Genomic DNA, 12,497 nt, shown 5'->3' with positions numbered 1-12,497 from the left:
GCATCCGTGCGCGTCGCCGCTGCCGTAAGCGCGGGGAGCTCGGGCCTGTCCGCGGGCGGCGGCGTCACCGACACCGCGAGTGAAAACCCCTCACGCCGGGTAGCATTAAGCAGCAGGCACGCCTCTCCGCGCACGGGGGGGGTCGCTCCGCCTGACGTGCGTGCCCAAAGGCACCCTCATTATATACATTAAAAAGAATGAATACTTGTGTAATTCCCGAGAAGGACCCGCTGATTTCCAGCGAACCTAATGCACGAGTTAAGTACCTGCCTGTTTCCAGGAAACCCGATGCCTACATTGTGGGGCTGCCTCCGCGCACGGACGCGCTTACCTTGTCAGTACGCGGCGTACTGAGCTGGGGAAGGGTCGCTCTTCAGCGCGTAGGCTTGCTTAGCTTGTCGGTGTGAAGCTTGTGCAAAGGGGCCCATTATTGGGATATTGGTATGTTAACTAAATTGTTTTTAAGCTTTTGGCATCAACGGCGTAAGGGCATGCGCACGTATAGGGCTGTCTGCAGCTGCGCGGCTGCTGAGAGTTACAGCAGCACAGGCCCATCAGTGCAAGGAGAAAGATTCCGCCACGCTCTGGGCTGCCCTGGAGTAAAGGTGAAAAGCCTAACTGCCAGCCCGGCACGCTCCAAGCTCCTGCAATATGAAATGCAAGCAAGGCTGGCAGGAGAGGGGTGCCGCTAATCCTCTGCTTCCAGTCGTCCGCAGGAACTACTTAGTGCTCTGCTCTCTGGCACAGGATACTCTGAGTCAACCTCTTCGGAAATTACCTGTGCAGCTGGGCTCGCGTTCACTGCTGCAGATATCCTGGGTCTTGGCTGATGGAGGTGACAAAACTGTGCCCTTCCCTAGTAAATCATCATCTGTCCCCAGAAACACTATGAGATTTCTACTGTGAGGACAGTGCTTAAGAAGCGTCGCTGTTACCATCTTGGATTTTTGTTAAAATACAACAGAGGTATAAAGCTGCTCACAACACTGAAATGTAGAAAAGAGGTCATCCAAGATGTTCAAATCAGCGTTCACAAGGCAAAGGAACAACAGGGTTTTTTTTCTTTAGTGTTACTAAAACAATGGTGATGCAGGAAAGGAGGGTAGACCGGAGCCTCCTCTTCACCCTCACTTCAGTAGCAGATCAAGACTACGGTTTCTGAAGCTGAATGACAACTATTCCTAACTGAGGAAAGGGAGTATGCCATAGGCAGTTTGCAATTCACCCATGACATCCTTTGCCACAGGATCTCAACGGGGCTAGAAGATAGAATTAAAAATGACATCCATAGGAAAAACATAAATGGGCAATATACATAGTTACATTAGGAATAAATCCCTTAGAATTTAAATACAGGCTGGGTCCTCAAGCAGGGTAAGAGGACATCTACACAGTCAGATTACTGCGTAATTGCAGTAACCAGTTAGGGAGGTACAACCAGAGCACATCAATCCCTCAACTCCCATGTTGCATCAACCCTTACATTTTTATCCCATACCTGTACAGTCCTCAGTAGATTCCCCCAGGCTCCACATACATTCACATCCTGCAGCGAGAGCCAGGATGTCCCAGAACAACTGGCATATTCCCATGCCTCAGGGAGGTACTGGAGGAGGAGAAAAACTGCTGGGCACTGGCTTCACCCCAATGTATTTTCATAGAACTCTAGCTGCATGGTCCCCTCAGTGCAACACGAGTTCCTACTTGCATTTACACATACATAATATTGAAAAGCCTAGCCTAGTTTTATTGGGTTTTGACATCACTTTTTAAGCTTCTTGTATCAGTACTTATGTTCAAAGTGGAAAGAGGTAAAAACGGTGATGTAAAGAACACCAGGCTCATCTCTGTTGCATGCTAAAGGTATGCAAAATGACTTCTCTCCCTTTCCTTTCAAGTGAGTAGCAAAAATAACATCAGCGTTGGGTCACCTCTGTTGCACATTCATGCATTTTCTCTGCCATATTAACAGTGCCTGCAACTACACAGATGGGAACAATGCAAGAAAACTGGTTTTAGTATGTCTAAGGGAGGTCACCATATTTGCAATTGATACTCACAGACATGGCAGATTTTTTTCAGTACACGTGGAGAGTCTTGAAAGTAAAAGAGAGCAAGAGCAGAAAGGAGGTGTAGACCACATTGTCCTTCACCACAGGCTCTGCATTAGGTATATTAGATGCACAGAGATACAAACCACAACATCGTGTTACTGCATTAGAACAATATCCTGAGGCACTTGACGTCAGTTCCTCCTGCATGCATAAAGCAAACACTCACATGGCATCACCAGGGTGTTTTCTTTTCCTCTACAGAAGAGATTCTGTTTGCAGGCTCTGGTTGAAGGATCGGCAGCCACCTACAGAGGCACATCAAACGAGGCCCCCCACAGCTGCAAAGGGAAACTGGCTGGGATTACACAGAGACACCGCAGCAAAGAGAAACTTTGCAGCCAGCTGGGTGCACAAAGAGCTTGATACAGTGAGAAACAGCCCAACACAAGCTGACTTCCAAGTGAAGCTAAGGCTCCTCGCATATGGACAGGACTGGGGGAGGGGGGGGAAGCCTCAAGAATGCTAATCTTTTTCCATTGGCACATGAAGTTTTCTGCTTTTAGTATGATTTGATTTTGACTGACAGATTTTACTAAGTCTTTTTGCCTATTCTGTATTGAAGTGGGTACTGCACACAAAATATAAAATTTTATTTCTGTAAGAAAATGAAATTATCTAATGGATCAAGTTTATAAACAATTACCATTGAACATTTCAAAAATCAGAGAGATTAACATAAATCACTCATTGCTAAAGAAATTGTAGATATACAAAACTGAAATTGCAAAAATAAAGTATCTAGAATAATTAAAGGACATGAGTTTGGATAAAACCAGAGACCCTCATTTTGCATGTCTGTAATGCCATTTTACATTTTTAGTGCTGTAATTCTCAATATACACTCCTGTTGCAGTTACTAAAGCTATAAACATGCACAAAATTAAGCAGGTTTATAAGACACTGGAATACTGGGCAACTTATTCTCTCATTATTTTGAGGGGATCCTGGAGAACTGTAGCTTTCAGTACCGAGAATTTCCTCAATCCTTTCTTTACAGCAGTTACCTTCTCTTCTAACATAACTGCAGATGTAGACAGGAATCCTAAATTGTTCTATCATCACCTAACTTTTAAGCTGTAACACAGGCAGGAAACTGGAGTAACTATAATCCTTCTGCCTTTATCTAATAAGGAATGTATTGTATCAGGTTTATAGAACATTAGATGCATTATGCACAAAAGCCTGTGACTGAAGAACTCAAAGCTAGAAAAACTCTTTGAAGTATCTGTTATATATTCTGTAAACAGCCTTTGCTTCTATCAGCATTCTGCTCAATGCACTGAGAGACAGAAATTCAGCCTTGGAGTCAGCCAAGTCAATATCTTCATCATACATCTTTCTGCTAAGTACCTACAGAAAAATCTCAACTGTGAGGAAAGATCTGTCATGCCAGATTCACCTAAGAATCAAGAGTTGGAGGCCAGGGGGTTGTCAAGCACACCAGAGGAGCCTCAAAGCCCAGCCACAAACACTGGGAAGCCAGATGGGGTCCAAGTTGCCAGCTCCCTAGTCCTCTGGGGCACCTTGGTCTCAACCCCACACCCAGCTCCCCAGGCTTTGGTGCTTGTTGGGGCTCCTCAGGGGTGGCAGGAACTCCCTTCCCCTTCTAAGGCTCCTCAGGGTTGACCCTACCATACAGAGATTTGCTTCAGTGATGGCTTGATCCTTATCTTGGCCTCCTGGCCTCAGGGGTGTCTTGAAACCCGTACATGCTACGTGGCCTCTGTTTCTTCAGGAGCATGAACCTCCCAGTCAGCATCATTCACATTCCCCAATCATCAGGTGTCCTCAGGAAAGTCCTGAACCTGCTTGGCCTCAGAAGCTCCTCAGGGGCAACCCAAGCCCATTCTTAGTGGGGCTTGACCTCATCCTCTACCTGGCTTCAGGAGGGGCTTAATCACCAAGCCAGGTTGGCTTGCTCTGGGACATTATGATCTCCTTGACCCCCAAGGACAACCTGGCCCTTTGCAACCACACAGCTTTCAAGGCTTCTTTGGGACAGCCTGAATCACCCCAGCTGTTGGGGCTGCTCATGGAGGGCTTAAAATCCCCAGGCCACTGTGGCTTGTCATAGGTGCCACCTCAGCCCCTCTGACCACCAGCTTCCAGTGCTCCCCAGCTTCCCAGGCTGCTCAGGGACATCCTTCCTGAACCCCTGGCCTCATGGACACCTTGATCCCTACCCTGGGCATGTCTGCTCTGAGATACCTTGATTTCACCTTCACCCAGCCACACAAGCTCCACCAGGGAGGCTGGATTCCCATTCCAGCATGACTTGACACCCTTCCAGCCTTTGGGGTCTCCTCAGGGAAGGTCTGAGCCTTTACCCACCACAGTATAGCCTGATTTGATCCCTTTCTCACCTTTAAAGGCTGCTCTAGGAACCCCTGTTTTCATCCCTCAAGCTCTATTCCCAGGCAAGGGACTGCTCAGGGATGGCTTGACTGCTTCACCCTTGTCCAGCCTCACTGATAGCTTCAGTCCCTCATCCCAGCTTCTTGCTGTTGGTCAGCCCACCCTATCACCTTCCACCAGCCATCCAATCCTTAGGGCTCTCTGGGGGCAGCCTGAACTTCCCCCAACCACACTAGAGGAGTCTTAGAGCCCAGGCAGGGGTGACTCTTACCTTACTACCAGGACAGAGTCCTGCAGGATCTGAACAAGGTGAGCAGACCTGGGTGCTGGTATCATAATCTATCAACAGCCCCAGACTGTTGAAGACAAGATGATGACTCAGGTGTAGGTCTGTCCTGGGACTCCTGTCAGGTCAAGCAGCAAGAGACAGAGCTGGATACAAAGCTGTGACAGTAGACCAAGGACCAACCAGGAGAGAAGAACACTAATAAGACAAGAGACAAGTACATCTCCAGTAATAGAACTTAAAGCAATGCTGAATGCGCAGGCCTGAGCTTAAATGGATGTCCCAGGCAATGGGCAGAGGATGTGGGTGGAGGCCCCAGGTGAGGCTGATCAGGGCCATTAAGGCCTATTGATGCACCCAGTGTCCTGACCCCTGACACCCTGGCAAAGTTGTTCGCTGCAATGCAGGTCTGACTGGGGAAACATGCAGCAGGTCCCACATTAGCAGAGGGAGAGTCCCTTTGTCGTGGGAATCATGTCTGGCTTCCTCTGTCTGATGGTTTGGATCAGATACAACTTTTAACTTTTTCACATCCTCAGGATGGTAAAAGCCTGTTGACAGAAGCATCATGTAAAAACTAGGAGTTAAGCATCACCACCTCAGAGCTATACAGAGTCTATGCTGTGTCTGCAGCAGGGAGGGCAAGTGAAGGCTGGGAAGCAGAGTTATTTGCAGAGTGTTTCAAGCAGTTCATGAGACACAGCCCTAAACTACAGCAGTAGTTATCAAGGAGGGCACGTGCACATTTCGCGAAGTGAAATTGTGATTGCACTTGCGCTTGTGAAATTGACATTGCACTTGGATGCTATGAAGTGATACCACTTAATGCAATTTCTTATTAGCACAGGAATCTCAACTGCTTTGACGCCACAGAGTGATGTCTCTGTGGGAATTGTGTTTTTCCTGTGATTTCACGGACTGAAGGGTTCTGCAGGACTGCATCAAAGTGGCAGAGATCCAGACAACTGGAAAGAGTTCTTTAAGTAGGGAAAGGATGAGAATGTGAAATTCACAGAGAGAGTGCAAAAAAACCCAAACCCCAAAGTATATTCCAGTGTAGTCTGAAAGTAAACAAAACCCTACAGAAATACTGAAAGAGACTCCGTGCTGGGGAGAACTCAGATTGTGCTGATGTAAAAGTTTTATTACCTCCTCAAGTGCCTTGGGGACAAGGACATTACAGAACCAGGTAAGCAGGTCTGAGTAAATATCTAAACTCACACTGTTATTCACCCCATTGCACAGAAATTATTTTTGACTTGGAGCCTTGCTGATGAACTCCTGGAGTTATCATACTTGTAGGGTTAAGAGGTAGTTAACACAATCCCACGATCTCTAGGATTGCTTCTCAGCACCTGTATGATGCCTACAGAGGTTCCACATGACTGGAGGGTCATCTGTCCAGGAACCAGAGAAGTGACTTCCAAAATCAGGGAGGTCCAGAGCACTTGCTGTGCCTGAAATGTATTGAAGAACTGCAGCACATGGACAAAAATTTTGCTGAGCCTCTTCTCTGTGGTGTTGTTCACATGGAGTAACAATGGGCTTGACTAGCAGTTTGAAATTTACTGCCTGCTTGTAATGTGAATGCAGTTTTAAACAGCTTTGGATCCTTTCTCAGCATTAAGAGTAACCCCAAAGATTAAAAACAAATTTGTAATTCCTTTGATTAAAAAAAAACCAACCATGTTGTCAGGACTAACAAAGATTTGTGCAATGGCTGTCTGGGCTGTCAAGCCCTAACAGAGTCTTGGTGAATTCCTGCTGTAGTATTTATTGCCTGAAGGTTCACTGCTCAGTAAACAGAATGGTACATTTAAATTTAAGATTGCTTTTAGAATTTGCTACTCCTGGGCATGGACAAGCTAAAGGAGATGATGGAGTTCCTTGAAAGAGGCAATAAGTTCAGCAGAGCTAAATCATTTGTTTGGATTCCAGCCATGACATGAAAGCTTGGAGCAGAGAGAGGCAAGCTGGTTTGATCAAGAGGAAAAAAAGCTTTCTTCTTGTGTACACAGAGCAACCATCCCCCTGAGTACAGAGATGGAAATGAAACACAGAGGGAGGAAAAGGGAACAGGCCTGAGAGAAAGTATTTGCTCAGATCTGTTCCTGATGGTGGCACCCAGGACTGGCAACAGGGTCACATCTTGTCTTGCCACAACAGCCATACAGACCTATGTGCTTATCCATCTCCTTCTGGTTTCTGCTGGAAACACAGGGAATTTCAAACTTGTGAAAAGGAGTTTAAGAAGGCTGAATCTCAAGATCGAGCAGCACATTCATTTAGTCACAGCTCTCTGACACGAAGGAGTCTCAGTTGTGTGGATTATTCCAACCCATTTTCCTCAGAATGATCAGTATCTCCTGTATGTGGCATGACATATGACACATGGGTGATAATCCTCATATCAACCATGAGGATATTCCTGGATGGTCCTCCCTTGCCTGTGAAGGCTATTTAGGCTCTCTGAGTCTTTATAGCTTTTCTCTGGTATCAATTTCTCAATGCCCATGGTTTCATGTTCCTCCCTGGATCCAGTGATGACAAGGGAGGACAATGCATTCACCATATGGTGCTAGAAAGCGTTGGATTTTGGTAGTTCAAAGGTGGTGGAGTTAACAAAGACCAGCTTTTGAGGCATTGATTTCAGGACCCCCTGAGCACAAATGTGATGTTAAACACTGAGGGAAGAGCACCACCACCATTGCTCCTTCTCTTTCTTCTGTCTCAGGGAAACAAAGAGTTGTTATCCATTCAATCTATGACCCAGAGAGGTGACTGAGGCCCTAATTGTCCTGGTCACCACACCTCACCACACCCATACTATCAGTTCAGATCTGGGTCATCAGGCCTGAGCTGAGCTGCCTGTTCCCAGATTATTGTTCACATTTCTGGATTGATCTCAGACCCAACCCATTACTTTGTCCCTGCCTGATGATGGCCAGGCTGTCAAGGGGACCTGTTGCTTTCACCACCCCACTGAGCTGCTGTGGGACTGCCTTACCTGCATTGTGGCTACACTTGGCTCCTGGTTTACATGATCCCTGAAGACTCACCCCATTTTTCATGTCTCCTCTCCTGAAGCCTCATCACCCAAACCCCATCCATTGCCAAGAGATTGTCCCTGCAGCAGTCATAGCACAGGGCAACCAGAGTACCAAATGAAGTCTATTTTGGACAGACTGTAAACCAGTTTGGAAGAGGGTTCAATACCCCACTAGCTGGCCAGGCTACAGATCTGAGAAGCACTGCTGGGAGCCAGCTGGACTGGCCAAAATCAGAGCTTTTCACAGCAAGTACCCCTCAAAATCCAGGGTGTTGTGAGGTGCAAGGTCACACCATAATGGGAAGGAAGGCTGTGCTGGACCCCAAATGCAAACAATAAGCCCTAATTGCTTTGACCAGACTCACTTGGGACCTCAGCCCATACCCTCTTCCCATGCTCAGGAGCCCCATTTCAGCCTATTTGCCAGTCTGAGCTGCATCATAGGTGTACCTATGCCCAGTTGTGTTCCCCGCTGCTCCTGAATTGTTTGGAATTCCTGGATTAACCTCAAACTTGACTTGTTACAGTGCTTTTGTCTGAAGCTTGCTGGACTGTTGATGGAACCTGTTGCTATCATGACCCTTGTTCTGTTCACCCTGCCCAGTCATGGTGGGACTATGCCCTAACAGCAAGGGCACTGCCCTCTTTGTGCTGTGGTCACCCTCAGCTCACCTTCCCTTGTGGAGCAGCCTTGCAGTTGCTTTTCTCTGACAGGCTGCGGAGACTGTAGAAGAAAGGAAAGTCCTGCAAGGGATGGCTGGGAGAGAGAGGGAAATGGGAGAGGTCCAGGGAAGGTGTCAATCCCCAACCACTACCACTAATTCCTATGTTTCTGACAGCTGATCTCAGCTGTGCCAGAGAGGATCACAACAAATGTGCTGATAAAACACTATCCAACAAACATGCCTGCTTGGTGAATTGTGTTTCTCCAGCATTTCAGGAGGAGCAGCAGTGGTTCCCACTCTTTTTGGAGGTAGACACATTCTCCTCCTATTCACCTTGTTCCTGCTGGGAGCTACCTACTTCGGGAAGATATCTGTGTGGTACATCAGCCTCTGTTAGGGCTCAAGGAAGATCTGAAGGCAGCATCTTTTTTATTCCTGGAGAAACATCCAGATTCTGGTCACTACTTCCTTGTGAGCAGACGGGTTATGTCCTTCCCTTCTCCTACTACAGCTCTGGGATGGCCTTATTGCCTCTTCACATTTCTCATCCTTCTTTTTCTTTTTTTTTTTCTGTATTGATCTTAGCAAGTCCATGTGGAGCCAGACACCATTCCTGCAGCTGCCCCTTGGAGAGTGGGCACTAGTGAGGCTTCATCTCAGCTAGACCTGGGCAGTGGGGAAAAAAAGACCCTGGTTTTGCTGTGACACTGCTGGTCCTTCAAATCCCTTTCATAGCAGCACCTCCTGCTGCTTCTGCCCGTTCTCTGGCCAGCAACAGTGCTACAGTGGAGTCAGGAATCATCCCCTCACTGCTGGGACAGGTTTGGTTGATGCCCTGGCCTCCACTGTTCTCCAGCAATCATACCTGGAGGTGCTGAGGAGGAGAGGGTGATGAAGGCAAAGCCTCACTGGTAGTGATCCACCAGGTCCAAGTTTGATTAATAATTAGAAGAATGTGTACAACCAGCAGGGAGATCTGTAGTTACACAGCTAAAGGACAAATAATATAAATATAGATGGGGATAGAGCTTGTCCCATCATCCTTGAGGACACACAATCCAAAGCCAGAGGAAAAGAGCAGCAGAAGAGCCTCTATTCAGCAGGGACCACATGCAGCTGTTTAAAAGACCTTCTGAGTGTGGCCGAGTTATTCATATGTTAGGAGTTAAGTGTGTACTTAGGCTGTCTCCTAAACAGAGGCCCAAAGGCAGTCAGGATTTGACCCAGATCACATAATGATTTAGTAAGGCTGTAGGAAATAATCTCTAGCTACTCTCTCTCTCTCCAGCCAGTGAATCACGGTGCCTCTCTAGGCAATCTGACTGGCATAATCCTGGGGGGGAAAGTAGGAAAATAAAACAGGATTTCCATTTTATCAAGATAAAGCTGTAGCCAGAGCTGATAACAGGTTACTTGAAAGAATGCTGGTCATGTACGCTTAGTGATTGTTGCTTAATTTGTTTAAGCTGAAAAAGCCTATTTCTACAGTGGAATACAAATTAGGGTAATTATGTTGTGATGGAGTACTGCATGTATAAGATGAAAGCCCTTCTTTACAAAAGCCTCTTCATCACTTGAGTAGAAGAAAATAAAATCCTGCTTAAACAACGTTGTTTTCTGTATTTCCATTTGAACAAAAGACTTTTTAATCTTTTTTTTTCCCTGTAATATTGCATGGATTGGTTTTCTAAAAGTAGTTTTACTTTCAACAGCCCCACAATTAAACCCTCCAACGTACATTCCGATATGTAAATATAAAAGGCCAGCATAAACATAGTAATGTATAATTGTTTCACAGCCTCCATGGACTATTACTAGCTGAGCATTCAGGTTATATATTTTTTGCATTCTTCTGACTGCCACAGTTACTCATAAGCTTTTCTTCCATCTTAGTACTCTATGTGTCAAAACCACAACATACAGTGATGATTGTAGTAGGTTAAAATAAAGTACTGTGGTTTTAGATATGTTTTATGAGATACAGGCATCGTCTAGCCCCTTTGTATTTACTATCACTACTGGGATCTCTCAGGAGTTGAAAGAGGTACAGCCGGATCATCTGATCATAAATTACTCGGATGCAGATTGAAAGCAATTCACTGCAGATATATGTGTATGACGATTGGTTTTATTTCAACCTATAGTATTCTTCACTTACACTTTCTATGTGAACTGCAGTTACTGTTTCACACAGGACACTATCAGTGTGAAATGCTTATTGCACAGGCTTATGCATACTCAATGCACATACACTCTTGCACAGTTATCCAGATGATCTTATCCTGGACATCCTTATTCACATAAGCAAATCTTCCTGTAATTAGTTCTAGTGAATTGCTGTGTGACTAAGACCTACTTGCAGAAGTAAGAATTTTCTGGATTGTGCCCTTAGTTAACATGACAGGTGAGAAAATCGATTTCCTTGTACAGGAAAAGTAGACAGTGTTAAAGTGCATACATGGAGAATCATTATTCATTCTCTTCACATTACAATTCAAAACCACTATTTGAAGTTTGGGGAAATTGTCTTAATTATGATTATTTTAAATGATGGCAATTTAAAGGCAGGCAATTTAATTACCAGGAAGACAGATGAAAGCAAATGCTTGAAACGGACATTTTAAAATTACTTATCAAGGAAGATGGAATTTAATAAAATAAAGGGGGAAAGAAAATAAATATGCAGATTGCCCAAGTACTCCCCTCTCAGTCACGTAAGAAGACTCCCTCCCTGGCTACATGTGGTTGACTGGAAAAACAGTCATACTTCTAAGACATAGATATGTCAGACCTGGTATATGCATCTGTACAGAGAAAAACAGAGAATTGTTTCCATCTCAAAAAAAAAAAAAAAAAGTTATTTTCTAGCTTACTTTTGCAAAAATAAGGCTGTTATTTAGACATTTAAGTGACATTGCTGTATTTGTGAGTAAGGTGTCTGAATTACAGCATTTACAGCTGTCATTGAGTGGGATACAAGAAGGCACCTAAAAATGGCAGATGTAATTGGATGTGCAACAGCACAGAGCCACACTGACTCACAGGAATCTGCACAGGAGGCAGATAGTGCTTAGTCCTGCTTACCCTTAGTAAGGTAAGAAAATGAACAGTCCTCATACCTCGTGCAGAGGGAACTGAAATCACTCAGTAATTTTTGTGGGGACCTGTTACTCTTTGCTTATTCATGTTTTGTTATCATTTGTTCATGACGTCTAGTAACCTGAGTTAAAACATATTCCCAGAGTCTCTAAAATTAGAGCACAGTAACTATGAGAAACAAAAGTCACTTCCTAGATATTGATCCTTTTGGTAAGAAAATTTGTTTAGTCTACTACTACTGTGATTGCTTTTGTTACATTTAATATATTGAAGGCCACTAAATAAAAGACATAATATGATTAAAAGGCAACCAAAACAATTAGCGAAGTTTTAGACTCTTAAATGGTCAGGGAAAGTCCACTGGATCTTTGTGACTCTATGCACAGTCTTGTGACTTTTCAGGCATGGTGTTTTTATTACTTTTTTTTCCTTTCCTAAATAGAGGTTGGCAGTATATACTATGAATAAAATATTTTTATTATATTGTTTGATGAGTATTTGCATTGATCTTATCTTGTCTCCTTCTGACATCACTTCCAGTGTTTTTTCTATATTCTGAAATAAAGAGCAGGTTTTCTCTGTTTCAGTTCTCCAAAGTGATGGAGTCACATCAAAGAGATGCAGTCACACAGTTCATCAAAAAGCACCATCACTTCCTTAGAATAGAGGTATCACATCCTACAGTAGAGCGCGTTTTGAGGAATAATATTAAAATGTTTTATAATGATGATGCTCTTAGGTTCAGCTCCAACAAAAGAGAGCACGCAGGGTTTTATCTCTGTGGTCCAAAACAGGCCAGCTCACGCTACTGACCTAGCAGAGTGCTGGGTGACTATTACCATAATACACTGTTATATTTTTATAAGATTTTTCTGCCCTCTGAACCTTCCACTGACATCCCGTGGGAGTTGCCCCTATGTATCTGACAG

The 12,497-nt window shown here is 44.7% G+C and overlaps 1 long non-coding RNA gene across 1 annotated transcript; it reads left to right on the top strand.

Annotated features, from left to right (window-relative positions):
- Positions 1-340: 340 nt before the first annotated feature.
- Positions 341-2,553, top strand: LOC113477091. The gene is made up of 2 exons (XR_003397842.1): positions 341-1,649; positions 2,334-2,553. It is a non-coding gene; the product is annotated as an uncharacterized LOC113477091 (long non-coding RNA).
- Positions 2,554-12,497: the final 9,944 nt, after the last annotated feature.

Source organism: Athene cunicularia (assembly GCF_003259725.1).
Source record: "Athene cunicularia isolate RWA chromosome 1 unlocalized genomic scaffold, athCun1 chr1_part1, whole genome shotgun sequence".
Classification (NCBI taxonomy): Eukaryota; Metazoa; Chordata; class Aves; order Strigiformes; family Strigidae; genus Athene; species Athene cunicularia.
This window is presented reverse-complemented; position numbering and strand designations above follow the sequence as displayed.